This window comes from Molothrus aeneus, unplaced genomic scaffold, assembly GCF_037042795.1.
Source record: "Molothrus aeneus isolate 106 unplaced genomic scaffold, BPBGC_Maene_1.0 scaffold_34, whole genome shotgun sequence".
Lineage (NCBI taxonomy): Eukaryota > Metazoa > Chordata > Aves > Passeriformes > Icteridae > Molothrus > Molothrus aeneus.
In genome coordinates, this window is record NW_027099005.1 from 4,083,893 (window position 1) to 4,101,723 (window position 17,831).

At 48.6% G+C, this 17,831-nt stretch overlaps 1 protein-coding gene across 1 annotated transcript in view; it reads left to right on the top strand.

Annotated features, from left to right (window-relative positions):
- The window catches only part of LOC136570524 (serine/threonine-protein kinase pim-1-like), a 62,298-nt gene that overhangs the window by 27,533 nt on the left and 16,934 nt on the right, over positions 1 to 17,831 (top strand).

Consider the following 17,831-nt stretch of genomic DNA (forward strand, 5'->3'; position numbering starts at 1 on the left):
GCCTCATCTTCAGCATTGCTCTCAGCCTGAACGCTGGGAAGCCCAGAGGCAAAACAGGGCTCCCTGGGCCCCAGTGCAGTCAGAACTACTGGAACCACACAGGTGCCTTTGCTTATTACACCTTCCTCTAGTTCAGCATGATTGAAATTAAAATGTGCTTGAAAAATAAAGTGGAGTTTTTAAAGACTCGAGTTTAAAAGTCAGTTTCTCTAAGCCCTTCTCTCTTTCCCTGTGCAGCTGGACAGGATTGGATACCAACGGTTGCTCTGGCTCTCTGCTGCCTGGAGTTGTGCCTGCTGGGAGCTGTGTCTCTCTATCCAAGCCCTGTCCCTGCCAGTGCTGCCAGAGCCCAGCCCAGCCCTGGGGGCTCAGCTCTGCCCTGCAGACCCCTCCCAGCACAGGGCACTGCCCAGGGGCATCTCCCTGGCAGCAGGGCCTTAAGGGCAGGCCAGAAAAACAGAGATGCTGCAAGCCAAGGTGCTGCTGCTGCTGTCTGTAGGGAGAGGAGGCTGAGAAGGTACTTTCTGAGGGAGATCTGAGGCCCATCTGCTGATGCCCAGGCTGACAGTGCAGGAGGCTCAGTGACACAGCCAAAGCTGGCAGCCCCTTTCCCTTCCCTTTAGGAGAAAGCTGAGAGCAGCCCTGGCCATGCAGCACCATCTCCAGAGCAGGAGGAATCTGCCCTGATGAGGGTGGCTCCTTGCACCTGGAACTTCTCCCCTGCAGCGTCCATGGAGAGCTGCCAGGCAGGCTGAGAGCTGCCCCTGGCAGGTGGCACATGCCCTGGGCTGGCCAAGAGCCCTGAGGGCTGCAGGAGCTGCTCTGCAGGACAGCCCTGGGCAGCCCTGGCTGCAGCCCCAGCTTCAGCCCCTGCAGCCGTCCCTGGCAGCAGGAGCCGTCCTGCCCTGTCCCTCTGACGTTGCCCAGGGCAGCCCCGCTCTGCAGCACATCCTCCGCCTCCTCCTCCTCCTCCCGCTTTTCCTGTGCCACAGAGAAACTGGGAGAGTCCTCCTGACACATCCCCCAGGCTCTGGGGTGTGCTGGCTTCAGGAGATCCCTCCAGGAGCACAGGGGACATTGCCCTGCACCCACACACTCACCATGCACAGGGCTGTGAAGATCTTTCCCCAGGTGAAGTCTCAGCTCAATGTCTTCCCAATCCTGATTGCCTTCAGCCTGTCTCTGCCTGGCTCCTGTCCCCTCAGTGCCTGCAGGCAGAGCCCTCAGCCCTGCTGGGCTGGGAGAGGAGCTGGCCCTGGAAGAGCTGTTCCTTTAAAGCTCAGCAGCACAGACACAGCACAAGGACTTTAATGAGCCTCTTGGGGATTTGGTGTTGTTTACATCAGACTCAGTCCCTGAGAGAGTGATCAAAAAACTTCTCAAGAACTTAAACTTAAATTGAAACTTCAAAGTTTCTTCAAGTTTTAATGGGTCCCATTGTGGAACACAACTGAGAAAGTGTCCCCAGGTTCCAGTTAGAGCAGAACACTGCAGGCAGTGATGACAGCTGGGGACAAACAAGGCCAAGGTGTCTCTGGTGCTGAGCAAAGCTGGATGTGTTTGAGGAATGCCAAGGGCCAAGGCCTGAGCCCCAGGGCCTGGCCAGGCAGATCCTGTCCCTCCCTCCTTGCTCAGGGCTCTTGCCGGGATGGGCACTGGCATGTGGGGATGTGCAATGCCAAGGACAGGAGCATGGGGCGGCCCCTGCCAGGCTGCTGAGCAGGGACAAGGAGGCCATGAGGCCCCAGGCCTGCAAGGGTCACTTGTCTTCTGCTCCTGGCCCAGTGCTTTCCTTTTTATGGAAAAGAACCATCCCTCCTTCCCAGGCACCCTGTTTGGGAAAACAGGACTCCCATACAACTAACTAATATGATTAAACTGAAGCCATTGATTGTTTACATTATGCACTTATTTATGCATTCTAACTCTACTGCATACACTGATCATGCATCTCTTCATTGGTGCCTCTCTCTTGTCCTTGTGTTCTGCACTCACTTCTCTGGGTATGTGATTGGTTACAGTCCAGGTGGTTCACAGAACCAGGTGGTTCTGTTATCTAGTTCTTGTGGTCTTGGTATTCTGTTTCTCAGCATTTTCTTTCTTCATTTAGCACAGTTTATGTCTTAGTAACCTTGGTGAATTCCAGAGGGCTCTGATAAGAATAACTACAAGCAATATGGCTGGAGCACAGTGTGGCCTAAGTTGTTCAGATACATTGCTACAACTCCCCCTTCTTCTTCTTGCACCAGCCAAACCCTTTTCACTGTATTTTCTACCAAGTGGGTCACCAATATCACTATGCATGGAATAGCTCAAAGCAATATAATAATAACTACTAGTAATAACAAAGCTTCCTTTAAGGTATCTTTCAATCATCCAGTTATTCACCATCCCTCAAACCATTCATCCACGCCCCAATCATTCAGAGTCAATTTCTTCATGTTGTCTTGTAGTTGTTTGAGTTTCCTATGAATGGATGTAGACTGGCCAGAGAGATTCATACAACACATTCCTTCAAAATCCTCACACCTGTGCCCATGTGCTAACAGCAAAAAATCTATAGCAGCTCTATTTTGCAGTGTGCCATGTTTAGTACTATCTACATCAGTGAGCATTTGATTTAAAATAGCTGAACTTGTGTTCAGTGTGGGAATCCTTAAAATCAGAGGGTTTTTGGGAAAGCTGCAAAAGGCAGGCCTCAGAGACAGCAGGACTGTGATTAGAGCTAAGCAGTAGCCATGAGATTGGTCAGCAGAAAAATTATTTAAAAAGTAGAAAAGCAAGGACAAATAGAACAATGGTCTATGTATTAACGCTTGTCTAGAAAAACTCTCTAAGCTACAGAAAAGTTTTTCTAGCAAGATATTAGGAAGTTTGAAGCTTAAAAATGGAGCTCTGTGCATTGTGTTTTAAGGCTTCCAAGCAGGTATTGTATTCAAAATAGGCAAGCATTGTTTTAACCAAAGGTACCTGTGCTTATTGTGGTTGGATAGAACTACTGTCAATATGCTTTTGCTTTGTGGGATTGGTCAAAAAACTTTTAAAGTAAGTTGTAACATTGCGTTCTTTGTCTGCTGCTGAGGACACGAGCTGCTGGCATCTTCCCATTGTCATAACCATGTAATGAGACTGATGCTGAAAAATAAAACAGCTCAAGGCACGTTCCACAGCAGCCCTGTCCCGTTTGTGATTTGTACATAGCCCCCGGCTCTCTCTATACAAGACAGACTGTGCAAAGTACTTTATGCTATGAATTTCATTAATTGCTCTCAAAAAGGACCAAACCCCTCTGTCTTAAGGCACTTTCATAACAACATGTACACACACCTCAAAGAAAGACCTCCAGTACTTGACCAGAATCATGAATCTAAAATTATTGAAGGGCCATACCCTCTCACTATGTGGGGGAGAGGATATGCTTGTGTTTCTACAGATACAGGACCCCGGTGGATTCCCAGAAGATTTATCAGTAGACCACAGATCTGAAGACGACCCCTCGAATGAACACAAAGTCAGCTCCCTCTCCCACCATGCCACAGAAGCAGCTTTCTCTTGGAGATGAAGAAAAAAGAAATTCATATATCCAAACATTGTGGCAAGGACACTCATCGCACGTAGATACATCCCACTGATAACATCCATGTCAATCTCAAATGCAGACACACCCCTGCCTTTTCCACCATCCCTCTACCAGTGACCTTTTATCCCTACCCCCTCCCTCTTTCCCCTCTTGAAACTGCTCCTTTTTTCCCTCCCTCAAACCTCCCTTAACAAAAGAGAAGGGTGTGATTGGGAGGAGTTGGGAAGAACTATAGGGGAAACTTAAAAATATTTCAGAATGTCTTAAAATAAGTCAACTAATGTGTGTTTTTACCATACACAAGTGAAAACTACCCAGTGGGAAAGAAGAAGTATGATTCTTTCTGTGACACCCTCCAGGGCACCCCACAGCAGTACCAGTGCCATCGTTGTCATTGTCTTTATCAGCGCCCTCATCTGTATCCAAGTGACCACCGGCTGGATCGTCCCTCAGCCAAAACAAAACATCTGGGTCACTTTGGCAAAGTCATTAAAGCAAGACAGTCTTTGCATGGCCATTGGAAGCGTAGACGGTCCGCTCTTAACATGCCTGGTGGGAGTCCCCCTGTTCCCAAACGACTGCCCGTATGTAGGTAAGAAACCCAACCCCATGGACACCTGGGACGAGTGGATGAAGATCCTCCCACACCATGTCTCCACAGGACTTGCTTTTCCAGGCCCAGGATGGTGTTCTGGGCAGTGGTGTGAGGCACAGGGTCGGTCTCCAGCCATCCCGTGGTGGCTTCCACCATGGTCAGCACGTAGCGCTTGCCCTGGCGTGTCTGGGGCAGTGGGATGGAGTCAATCTGCCAGGCCTCCCCATACTTGTACTTGGACCACCGCCCACCGTACCACAGGGGCTTCACCTGCTGGGCCTGCTTGATGGCAGCACACGTCTCACAGTCATGGATAACCTGAGAAATACTGTCCATGGTTAGATCCACCCCTCGGTCTCGTGCCCACTTACAGGTGGCATCTCTGCCCTGATGACCTGAGGCATCATGGGCCCATTGAGCTGGGAACAACTCCCCCGTATGTTGCCAATCTAAGTCTATCTTTGGCACCTCTATCTTTGCAGCCTGACCTACCTGCTCGTTGTTTTGGTGTTCCTCACTAGCCCGACTCTTGGGGACATTGGCATCTCCGTCGCAGACTTTCACAGGTAGCTCTTCTACCTGAGTGGCAATGTCTTTCCATTCATCAGCAGCCCAGATTGATTTTCCTCTATGCTGCCAGTTGGACTTTTTTCACCTTTCCAGCCAACCTCACAGATCACTGGCTATCATCCATGAATCAATATAAAAGGTATCGTTTTGGCCCCTTCTCTTTTTCAGCAATGTCCAGGGCCATCTGAATGGTTTCGAGTTCAGTAAATTGACTTGATCCACCTTCACCTTTGGTAGCTTGTGCAATCTGTCGTGTGGGACTCCATACAGCTGCTTTCCATTTCCAGTTCATCCCTACAATGCGACAGGAACCAACAGTGAAAAGAGCGTAGCGTGTTTCCTCTGCTGGTAGTTGGTTGTACGGTGGAGCTTCCTCAGCCCGTGTCACTTGTACCTGCTCCTCTTTGTCAGTGAGACCAAAGTTTTCACCTTCCAGCCAGTTTGTATTTATGTCCAAAATCCCACGGCGATTCAGGTTTCCAATACAGGCACGCTGTGTGATCAGAGCAATCCATTTGCCCCATGTGGTGTCAGTGGTGTGGTGGGTACAGAGAACCTTTCTTTTAAACATCCGCCCCAGCACTGGTAGTCAGGGTGCCAGGAGGAGTTGTGCTTTTGTGCCAATCACCTCCGAGGTCCCTTGAACTCCTTCATAGGCAGCCAAGATTTCCTTCTCAGTGGGAGTGTAGTTGGCTTTGGATCCTCTGTAACTTCGGCTCCAGAATTCCAGTGATTAGCCTTCAGTCTCCCCAGGCACCTTCTGCCAAAGGCTCCAGGACAAGCTATTGTTCCTGGCTGCAGAGTAGAGCACGTTCTTCACCTCTGCTCCTGTCCTGACTAGGCCAAGGGCTACTGCATGAGTGATCTCCTGCTTGATCTGAGCAAAGGCTGGTTGCTGTTCAGGGCCCCAATGGAACTCGTTCTTCTTGCAGGTGACCTGGTGGAGAGGGCTCACAATCTGGCTGTACTCAGGAATGTGCATTCTCCAAAAACCTATGGCTAAGAAAGCTTGTGTTTCCTTCTTGCTGGTCGGTGGAGACATTGTTGTGATCTTACTGATGACCTCAGTGGGAATCTGACGCCATCCATCTTGCCACTTCACTCACAGAGGCTGGATCTCTCGGGCGGGTCCTTTGACTTTGCTCTTCTTGATGGTGAAGCCAGCTTCCAGCAGAATCTGGATGATCCTGTCTCCTTTCTCAAACACTTCCATTGCCGTGTTCCCCCACACAATGATGTCCTCAATGTACTGCAGGTGTTCTGGAGCCTCACCCTTTTCCAGTGCAGCCTGGATCAGTCCATGGCAGATGGTGGGGCTGTGCTTCCACCCCTGGGGCAGTCGGTTCCAGGTGTACTGCACGCCCCTCCAGGTGAAAGCAAACTGAGGCCTGCATTCTGCTGCCAGAGGAATGGAGAAAAACGCATTAGCAATGTCTATAGTGGCAAAGCACTTTGCTGCCTTGGACTCCAGCTCGTACTGGAGTTCCAGCATGTCCGGCACAGCAGCGCTCAGCGGTGGAGTCACTTCATTCAAGGCACGATAGTCCACAGTCAATCTCCATTCTCTGTCAGATTGTGCACAGGCCAGATGGGACTGTTGAAGGGTGAGTCTGATTTGCTGAGCACCCCTTGGCTCTCCAGCTCATGGATCATTCTGTGGATGGGGATCACGACATCTCAATTCGTTGCTATTTCACCGTGACTTGGCATTTTCCTATCTTTAAGCCTCTTCCGTCCAAGGAGCCCTAGCAGGCTCGGAGCCTGCCACAGATCACGGCATCTCAATTTGTTCAACACTGCCAGTGGTGCACTGTCGAGGTGACAATTGGTACTTGTTGCTCTTCCACCCTCAGGAGTCCTACTGCAGATGAGTGTTCTGATAGTCCAGGCAAGGTGTTCAACTGCTTAATGCCCTCTGCCTCTACCGCAGCTATTCCAAAAGGCCACCCGAGTCCCTTGCGGTGTTTGTGAAGCCATTCTGGAAGAAGTCCATACCCAGAATACACGGGGCCTCTGGGCCAGTCACAATAGGATGTTTCTGCCACTCCTTCCCATCAGGCTCACCTCAGCTCCCAACAGGGTCAATTGCTGTGATCCCCCCGTCACCCCAGCAATGGAAACAGGTTCTGCCCCACCATGTCCCGATGGCATTAGGGTACACTGCACACCAGTATCAACTAAGGCGTTGTATTTTTGTGGCTCTGATGTGCCAGGCCATTGGATCCACACCATCCAGAAAATCTGGTTTTGCTGTGCCTCTTCCTGGCTAGAGGCAGGACCCCTCTAGCCCTGGTTATTATTTCTTTCCTGGGCATACATGGTAGAGGTTCCTTCAAGGGGATCTGACAGATCACACCTGGCAGCTCGGTCATTGGAGGCTGGGGTGATTTCACTTTAGTGGAATTCCCTCAGTTAGTGTTTCCCTCCTTGAGCTGATGCACCCGTGCTGCCAGGAGAGAAGTGGATTTCCCATCCCACCTTCCCATGTCTTCCCCATGGTCACGCAGGAAGAACTACAGGTTGGCTCATTGGGTGTACCCTCTTTCTCTAGCTGGGGGATGTTGGGCTCTGACTTTGGGGCCTGTAAACTGCACTGGTGCCAAACTGATCTTCCTCACCTCCTCCTTCATCTCTCTCATTGTAGGAAACATATGTTTGTGCTGTTCTTGTGAGCCAGCGAAGGCTTCCTGAAGATCAGGAAAGCCCCGTATCTCTCTGGAGGAAGGTACCAAGGCTATCACCATGACACCATGGAGAAAGAGAGAGAGTTAGAAGATAGGGACTTTAGTTGGCTCTCAGAGTGACATAGCTCCTTGTTCACCGACTGAGAACTTTGTTTCTTTCTTATGGCCAATGGGCAGTGAATGTGTCTGTTCAGTAAATGTAAATATCTTGACAGAGTATAACAGCAACATGTTGCTATAATAAATCTCTCTTGCGCCCTTCTGATGGAGTCGTGGTACTTTGTGCTGTGTCGTGCTCTAGATCGACATCTGGTGGCCCTGCCATGATTGCAACAGGACTGTAAAAAAGGAAAGACAAAAAAGAGAAAATGTTGAAAGGTACCCTAAAAACGAGTGAAGGCAGAAAGGACGCTGCGGAGTTCCGGACCTAATTCAGTCTGATTCGTGGTAAGTGATTGGGAAAAATAATGGGAAATAATTTATTAAATGAGGAAAAGGCTGTTTTGTCCACATGGAAGGCTTCATTGAAAAGGAAAAATGTTCAAGCTTCTGATTATGCTCTTGGTAGTTTACTGACATGGTGTAAATCATAGGACTTTGAAGATGATGCCGACACTGCCTTCAGTGTCCAGGCATGGAAAAAGGTTGGGAAGAGACTATGGGAAGAGATATCTAAGGGGTATAAGACAGTTGTTGATTTGGCTGCTACCTGGAGACTGTTGTATGAGGCGTTGAAGGTGTAATATATGTTATGGAATAATTCATGCTTATAGAGAGAACGTATTTTATAAGACTGTGAAATCCAAACGAGTCTCTGACCACCAGCAGCCAAGAGGCAGACGTCTACTTGGAATCTCAAGGTTCCTGAAGGCAGCAGGAGAACAATACCCAGTTAACTTATGAATAGACGTGTCCAGCGCGATGATTGCTGCTATCCCGGTCGATTGTAAGACGCTGAGGACGATCATTGCCCAACTGATACAATCGATTGAGATAGCAGAAGTTGCCAGAAAAATACATCTGAATAGACGACTTCCCCGGACGCAATTAACGCCGGCTATTGACCAGGAAACAGTGATTGTCCAGCTCTGCACAGTGAAAGAAACTGTCTTGAATATGCAGTTACAAAAGAAATCGGGACTCCTCTGCCTCAGGCATAACAAACTGTATAAAACAGCCCCGCAAGAAGTGGTGCTCATGAACAGGGGAAGGTCTGATGCGATAGAGGTCAGATCCAGGTTCACACAGCACTGACCCTGGGCTCGACACTTTCTCTTTGGCTGTGGGGTTTTTGAGGACCATATTTTGCTCATGGAAAAAAAAAAAAATCTTTTCGCATTTTGATAAATTTGGCTTTTTGATTGATCATTTATAACAAAGGAACGGAAAGCAGAACAAGATAGAGGGGAGGAATTGGAGGAAGAGGAATTAGAGCAAGAAACTGAAGTAGAGGAACAGGAGGAAGTTGAGGCTGAGCCTGTCCATGTATCTCCCCCTGAAGAGCCTGCTGCAGTTGCTGTGGAGGTTTCCCCAGGGTTTGCTATCGTGACAATCAAACGGCAGGCTGAGACTGCTCCTTGGTACTCATCTCCAACAGACTGTTGAGTGTATGATAAACCTGTGTTAAACTGCTCAGCACTTGGTTGAACTGAGTACCAAACCAAAGTATCTTGTGCCTGCACAGCAATTAGGCAAAATGAAGTTCCAGAAGAAGCCAAGTGAAAAACAGGCTGGGTCCTTGGCCCTTCTGTCTCTCCCTGGGCCGTTTGCTCCCCTGCTCCCCTCTCACCCTCCTGTGGATCAGTTGCTCCCCACCACCCCCAGCTTTCCCTTGAGCCCTCCGCCCCTCCTCTGCCCTCCTTTGAGTCCTCTGCCTCCACTCCAGCCCCAGCTGAGCCATCTGGCCCGCCCCTCCCTCCTGAACTGGTTGAACACAAGCAATTTTTAACATTGCGTCCTTCTTTCTCTAGTGATAGTTCTGACGGTGAACTGCCGGTTATAAGTGCACCCAAAAAGACGCAGGAATCTGTTTCTCTTAGCCCTCGGAGCAGATCCAGGCCTGCTGTTTCTTGGACTCTGCCTCCCTGCCAGGTGGCTGTGACTCCTTGACACCCTTTGCAATTCTGGGAGCATGTGAGAATGAAAGCAGCTGAAGTGGGAGATTGGAATTTGTTAGAGAAAATAGGTCCACCTAAAAGGATGGAGATGGCTTCTGCTGCTTCTGGTGGGCCTGTGGCTTTTCCTGTTTTCAAAGCTGTTCCTAATTCGGGACAAGAAGATAGCCATCAGGTTTTTGCATGGAGGGATCTCCAGTCAAAAGTAGATCAGAATGGTGCTAACTCTTCGCAGGTGATGCAAGTGATTCGTGTTCTAAATGCTGATGTACTTGCACCTTATGATATTGTTCACCTTGCTACGATTCTGTTTCAGCCAGCGCAGTATGGTGTGTTTCAAGCTACCTGGAAACAAATGGTTGAAAGAGCAGCATTGGACAATGTGCAGTTACCCCAGCAGGATCCACGTCACGCTGTGGGAGCTGATGCCTTGCTGGGCAATGGACCATTCTCTAACCTGGATTTGCAGGCAAGATGGGACCCCCTGGTTCTGGCATAGGCCCAGCAGCTGGGTATGAGTGTCCCCATGATATTTTCTGCAAATTCCTCTTTGCCCAGGATTTTCTCCTGGGAATCTGAGAAGCCTCAGAGAGGAAGGAAAACAATAATTATCTGATTGATGCTCCTGTGTTTGCTGCTTTGGAATGTGGCTTGAACATTGTTTACCAATAGGCGAATGTTTGATTGGTTCCATGTGAATTGTTTTAATTTAATGACCAATCATGGTCCAGCTCTGTAAAGGCTCTGGGGAGTCATGGGGTTTTATCATCATTCTTTTCTAGCCTTCTGATGTATCCTTTCTCTATAGTTTACTATAGTTTTAGTATATAATTTCTTTTCATAAAATATAATGTCATAAAATAATAAATCAGCCCTCTGAGAACATGGAGTCAAATTCTCATCTCTCACCTCGTCCCGGGGACCTCACAAACACCACACATGAGTGCTTTACTCCAAACAATGGAAATGGCAGCTCCTAAACCTAGGTTTATTACCATTCAGCAAGGGGTGAAGGAACCTTTTCTGCAGTTTGTGGAGAGGGTTGCTGCAGCCCTTGAGAAGCAAGTAGAAGATGATAAGCTCAGGCAAATTTTATGCAGACAGCCTGGGACAACGCAAACAAAGACTGCAGGTGAATTATTGATTCTTTAGCGGGAGGTCCCCCACTGTCTGATCTTGTAGTTGCTTGCTCAAAGGTTGGTTCGGTTGAGCATAAAATGCCTGCTTTGGCTGAAGTCATGAAGTCTTCACCCAGATGTTCTGCTTGTGAAGAATCGGGGCATGTGAAGACACAATGCCCTCCAACTGCTGGACGATGTGTACGCTCCAGTTGGTTTGGTTATCGCCCCGGAGAAAGTTCAAAGGCAGATGCCTTGGAAATATTTGGGGTTGATAATCACCAATACACAAATTGTGCCTCAACCTGTAAAATTGGACATTGATATTAAAACTGCTGTTGACGTACAAAAATGAGTTGGTGCAATAAGTTGGCTTAGGCCATACTTGGGGATAACCAATCATCAACTTCAACCTTTGTATGACTTACTATCCGGGATAACTTCCTCTACCGATGAGAGACATTTGACTGCTGCAGCAAAAAAGGCTGTAGAAGTTGTTGAATTGCCCTTGACATCTAAATTTGTTACCAGGATAGAGTTTCTCTTGGTGTGCAATTATTTATTTTGAGAGATGATGAAATACCATGCAGATTGTAGTCTCAATGGAATGATAAATGGGAAGACAAATTGCATATTTTGGAGTGGATATTTTTTGTCTTTCAGGTCCCGAAAAACAGCTCCAGGCCTGTATGAGCTTTTTGCAGACATCATTATCAAAGGGCGCAGACGCTGCCATGAGATCTTAGGCCGTGCTCCTGTAACTATTGTCATACCAGTACAACAATGGTATTTTGAGTGGTGTTTTCAAAACAATCATGAGTTGCAATCTGCCTTATCTTCCTTTACAGGTCAAATAGCATATCATTTACCTTCTCATCCTCTTTTGGATTTCACTAAGAAGATTCCCTTTCAGGGGAAACAATTTTGCTCTTCTGTGCCAATGGAAGGTGCAACAGTTTTTACAGATAGATCAGGGAAAACTGGAAAAACTGCTGTAGCCTGGAAGAAGAATGACTGCTGGGAATATGAAGCAATGGTTCAAAAAGGGTCTTTTAATTAGTTGAACTTTGTGTCGTACTTTTGGCCTTTACCTTATTTCCTAATTCCATCAATATAGTTGCTGATTCTGTTTATGTTGCTAATTGAGTGAAACAGTTGGATCAAGCTGTGTTGTATAATGTAAAGGAGAAACCATTATTTGTTATGTTGTTAAAATTGTGGACTGTTATTCGTAATCGAAAGCATTCTTATTTTATTATGCATATCCATAGCCATACATTGCTACCTGGATTCTTTGTTGAAGGTAGCGCCTATGTGGATTCCCTTGTGGCTGCCTCAGCAGTAAAAACGGTGCCTAATGTGTTACAGCAAGCTGTTCTATCTCACCAATTTTTTCATCAGGGTGCTCAGGCACCACGGCAGCAATTTAAGTTATCACACAGCGAAGCAAAGTCAATTATTTCTTCTTGCCCTGATTGTCATCTGGCTCATGTTTCACAGTATTACAGCACTAATCCTAGAAGCTTACTCCCTTTGCAAGAATGGCAAATAGATGTTACAAAAATGCCTGAATTTGTCAGTCTAAAGTATGTTCATGTTAAAATTGACGCTTTTTCTCATGCCATGGTTGCTTCAGCATTGGCAGGTGAAACAGCTCGGGGTGTTATTCGTCATTTTTGCCACGCCTTTTCCATCTTAGGCGTTCCATCACATGTAAAGACAGATAATGGCCCGGCGTGTGTTTCAAAGAAATTGCAAGTGTTTTTTCGTGCCTGGGGTGTTGATCATTCCACTGGTATTCGACAGGCCAAGCAATTATTGAATGTGCTCATGGTGTGTTGAAACAACAGGTACAAAAAAAAAGGGGGAATGCAGAGGGAGTCACCTCAAGTGAGATTAGATAAAACTGTTTATGTCTTAAACTTTCTACATCCTTTACCTGACTTAGAATTGTCTCCTATATGCTACCATTTTTTGTCTTTGAATTCAAAACAGCCAAACTTTCAGAAAGGTATTAATGTATGGGTAAAAGATTTAATCACGGGAAAGTGGACTGGCCCAGTGGAATTAGTAACATGGAGAAGAGGATATGCATGTGTTTTAACGGGAAATGGCTCTCGTTGGGTCTCTGCCCGTTGTGTTAAACCTTATTTGGAGCACACAGGAAAGGACAGGATGGGTGGTTCTACAGCGGAAGCAAAATGAGCAGGCAATTGCATTGGTTATTAGGTGGATGGAAGCATGGACCCTCAAGGAATGTGTGGTAAAGATGGTAATTCGAGACAGAGTAAAGGGAGCTATAGGCTTACCCTGAAAATACAAAATTTAAGTTAGTGGGTGTTACTTTTGCTTCTTTTCCTTGAATTGTCTTACAGAGAGGTTGGTAGTACTGAGAAATGTGTCTTGTACCATTTCCTTTTGCAGGGCACCGACAATGCCAAAAATAGGGGAATTTGATGTACCTAAGGGAGAAGTGTTGCTTTTGCAGAGGGGTTGAATTAGTAGCTGAACTCCAAACTTTGAGCAACTAGGTTGGTTGCCCATTATGATAGCAGCAACCAGTTGTAAAATTGAGTGGATGCTACTTGGTCCTAAGTGGTGACTAGGCAGATGACTTGGTCTCTGACTCTGTGTGGGTGAAAGTTATTTGACTAGAGGTGAAGGTGTCATTCTGCTACAAATGTGTCATCTGGAAATTGCAAGGTCTGTAATGGTATTTGAAGATCTATTTTTTATGTGCCTTGTTTGTATATGAATGTTAAGACTGTGAGGGTGTGTGTTGTGGGTTGGGTAGAAGTTGGTTAGTTTTAAGTGAATGAAGAAGGGATCCTCTGTCTGCTTGGATTTTTGCAAGGGCCCTGCAGAAGTCCTTAGCAGTTGTGTTTGTGGGTCAAATACAAAAAGGGGCACTTGTAGGAAAGACATTTTTGTGCTGTTGCTGTAAGCCAGGGAAGGCTTCCTGAAGATAAGGAAAGCCCCATCTCTCTGGAGGAAGGTACCAAGGCTATCAGCATGGCAACGTGAAGAAAGAGAGAAAGTTACAAGATATGGACTTTACTTGGCTCACAGAGTGACGCGGCTCCTTTTCACCTATTGAGAACTTTGTTTCTTTTTCATGACCAATGGGCAGTGTATATGTTTGTTAAGTAAATATAATACTCTTGTAAAGCTATAAAGGCAACCTGTTGCTTTAATGAATCTCTCTTATACAGCCTTCTGATCTGAGTCCTGGTGCTTGTGCCATGTCGTGCTCTATAGCGACACCTCATCTCCTCTTTAGGTCCTTGATCACAGCAGAGACAGGAGCCTGCATGGGGCCATTGATCACACTCTCACAATTTCTAAGCTTGTTGGTGACAGAGCCCACCGTCTCTTGGTTGTTATCGGCATTAATCATTGCAATGAAGGTGGTGTATTGAGATGGCCCCAGATTTGCCAGACTCCACAGCATTTGCCCTGTGCACTGACCTTGTCAGGGTCATTATCATGCTGTCCATCCCTCCCAAAGAGTACCTCCAATACTGCCACTTCTCTCAGCTGTTGGATCCCTTCCTCAAGGATCTTCCAGCACATTCTATGGTGCTGCTCCTGCATTCTCTCCCTGGGGACAAACCTCTCTCTGACACTCAATAAAAGCTGCTCCCAGAGGGAAAGGGACCCTAGCTCCCTTACAAAAATCTGATTCACACCTGAGTCCTGGGTCAAGGGTCCCAAATTCCTTGCCTCACCACCATCCAAATCAGGCCTGTACCCATAAGGTCCCAGACCCGGAGTAACCAGGTTGTATAAGCCTCACATCCCTGTCGTACAATGTCTTTGTGCAGATTACAGAGACTTTTGTACATCAGGGACTCAGTGATGATCTCAACAGTTGGCTCCCCTGCGGGTTGTGAGGGGCCTCCATTTTTACCCTTATTTAGGGTGATCTGATTTCATCTTAGACCTCCTTGTTTCCACAGGGGCGACTGCTGCTGGCGGTGACTGCCCTTGCAGTTCAGCTGGAACCTGGATGGTTGTAACATCTGTGGGTTCACTGCTGCACCATCAGACTCTCCCTCTTTGGGGCAGGGGGAGGGTTTCTCACCAGCTGGGGAAATGTGCTCCTTCACCATCTGGCCCATCTCCTTCACCAGAGCCCCCACCCAGTCTGGGAGGTTCATTTCTGAGCTGGGCTGTGGGGCAGGGTCAGCCTCTGGGGCTGTAGCATCCCTTGTCTCTGGGGTTGGTGTCAGGGTGGTTATCCAGGTTAATCTTTCCTTATCTCTGAATGCTAAAAAGACCAGGCCTATCAGCAACACCAACCACTTTATGATATCATTAGCATTTAGAGTGGATCTGAGCCCTTTGAAAACTGGGGGGGCAGACCCAAAGAGCTGGGTGAAGGGTTGGGAGAAAATTTCCTCTGGTGTAATCTCCTTACAGTGGGTACCATTATTAAAGTAACCCCAAAAACATACAGTTAGGTTGTGATAGCTCTGAATCCATGTGCCTGCCTTCCAGCAGAAGTTAAAGATCCATGAATTCCTCACCTCATTTAAGCCATAAAGCAAACTGGATAACAGCCGCAGCAGCCTTAGTTATGGTTAGCCTGTGTTCCAGGGATGGCCGGGGTGCTCCTGATGGGGCAGAAGGAAGAGCTCCAGGCCCTCTGTGAGGGTGATGAGGGCAGTGGGCTGTCAGCGGGGGCTGGCCGGGCGAGCTGCAGTGCCTGGGCAGGGAGCTGCAATCCCTGCCCCGGCTGCGGTGGCTTCGCTCCTTGTGTGGACCAGGGGTGGCGTGGGCAGAGCACACAGAGATTCCAGGGACATGGGTGAGGGGATTCATGGCCAGCACCTTCCAGATGATCCCCTTGGCCCCTCCTCTCTTGTGGCCATGGCAAGAGCTGGGTGGGATGGCCCTGGCAGAAAGGTCTCCATGGATTCCTGCAGATCCAGCTTCTGACTGTGGCTCTGTTCCTCTCTCTTCCAGCCCTTCAATCCCTGAGTGAAGACAACAGCCCCTCCCACATAAGCACATTTGTTCAAGTGATGTTCGAGGGAAGAGCTGCAGAACAACTTCCATCTGCTGGCTCAGAAGAACCAGTGTCTCTTGAAGACCTCCAGGTCCCTTGGAAGGTGAGACCACCTGGAGACCAGAGGAGACCAGCTGGAGCTGCAGGCACAGCTGATGATTGGCACAGCTGAGCCTGGGGAAGCTCCCATAGTTCCTGCCTTCTCCCTCCCTGTTGACAGCTCCCTCTCTCCAGCCCTCAGACCCTGCCTGTGGTAGTTGGTGTTTTAAGGTTGTTTTAACATAAAAGTTAGATTTCCTGTGTTAGTCAGTTATAATGGTTTCTCCCATGTACCCCATTTTGTTCCCCCTAATGGTTCAGTCCTAAGCTGTTCACCACGAAGTTTTCTGCCACTTGTCTGCCCATCAGTGTGTCAGTCTCCCTGCTCCTCCCCTCATTCCCTTAGAAACCCTTGTCAATCTCAGTTGTACTACCCCTTACTCTTGTCAGTCTCTGTAGTCACTCCCTTGTATTCTCAAATGTTCTGCGTCAGCAATGTCTCGATGGCTGACTGGTTTGTGAGGCTTCTTCCCTCCCCTGAATGATCCTTATTGGAGTTGCTGAGTGATCTGTTCCTCCCCTAAGATCCCCTCATTGGGTGAGAGTTGTATCCACCCCTTGCATGATCCCCTCTTTAAAAATGCTAGTCGGACCCATTTGCTTTGTGACTTGCACCTGACTCCTTTTGGGAATAAACCTTCCTTGGAAACTCAGACCAGTGATCCTTCCTTGTTTCCTTTGCCTCTGATTTCTCGTGCCGTGCTCCTGCTGTGTCACCCACGCCGTAGCGATTACCGCCACCCTGGACGGTGTCGGCAGAGATCAGGGGGCGGCCACTCTCGAGTGTGCCCTCGGCCACCAAGGGTGTGCCAGCCAGAGAACCTCCATCCCGTGGCTGCAGAGCCCTTCCACACCTGCCCATCCCCTTTCTCCCTTCCAGCTCATCCCTATGCTTCGCCTTGCATTAATAAACAGTTTGGCTTCTTCACTTTACCTGCATCTCTGTGGAGCTGGACCGATGCAAATCTGGGGCCCAGGGACAATCAGGCCCCTCCTGCCGTTCTCCTCCATGCCGTGTTTTGTGCACAGACACAGAGGAACGAGGGCAGATGAGGCTGGAAAGGTCCCTGTGCTGAAGGTCCAGTTCCACAACACTGTGGAGTTAGAGATGTTGCTGAGCACTTTGGAGCCCCTGGACTTTGGAAGAGCCAAACGGAGGATGCTCTGAACCCAGCTGTGAGGGATTCCATGGCAAACATCCATGGAAGGCAAAGGAGCTTGGAATGCTGGAAGATTTCAGGAACAGCTTCCTGAAAGCACAGCAGTGCTCCATCCCTGCCCTGGATCAGGAAGAGGGCAGAAGCAGAGACCATCTGGGCTTAACAGAGAGCTTTGGGTGTGCCTAAGAGCAAATGAAGCACCAGCACGGTGCCCGAGACTCGGATGCGCGACCGTGCTGGTGCCTGGAGCGCTGTCAGGCAGTGCCGGGATCCTGGCTGTGGTTCTGGTCCCCACAACTGAGGAATGGCAGCCCCAGGCTCAGACTCAGTCAGAAAGCCAACCAAGTGAGACCAGAGGGAGGGCACCCTTCCAGTTTCTCTTGGGCATGGCCACAAAAGAGCCCCTGCTGCTTCTTCCTCCGCCTGTGTTTGGGGTGTGCTGGTGGCAGAGCCAGCCAGGTTGTGCTCTGTGTTCCAAAGCCTGTTGAGAGCGGGCATGAAAAGCGCTGTGTGCACAGCAGAGAGTCCTGGAAGGTGCTGGCAAGAGCATCCTGCAGGGACAGGGCTCTGGGCTCTGGCTGGGAACAGCCTGGTTTTGCTGCTGTGAGCGCAGGCAGGAGCTGAGGCAGGTGAAGAGGCAGAGGGCAGCTTGTGTTTGTAGAGGGCCTGGGGCTGCACATCTGAACCTCCCCCTGGACACACACTTGGGGGAATATGAGCTAGAGCTGGAGTGCCTGTCCTGAAAGGACCTGGAGTCATTCAGCCTTGCCAGCTTTTCTTAAGAGTGTGTTGGTGTTCCCCAGGAAAGCTACACATTTGGGGAAATGCCTTTGGAGGAAAGGGTCTTGCTTCTCAAGCAAAGTGCTTCCCAGGGAGCTCCCAGTGAGGTAGGTGCAAGTG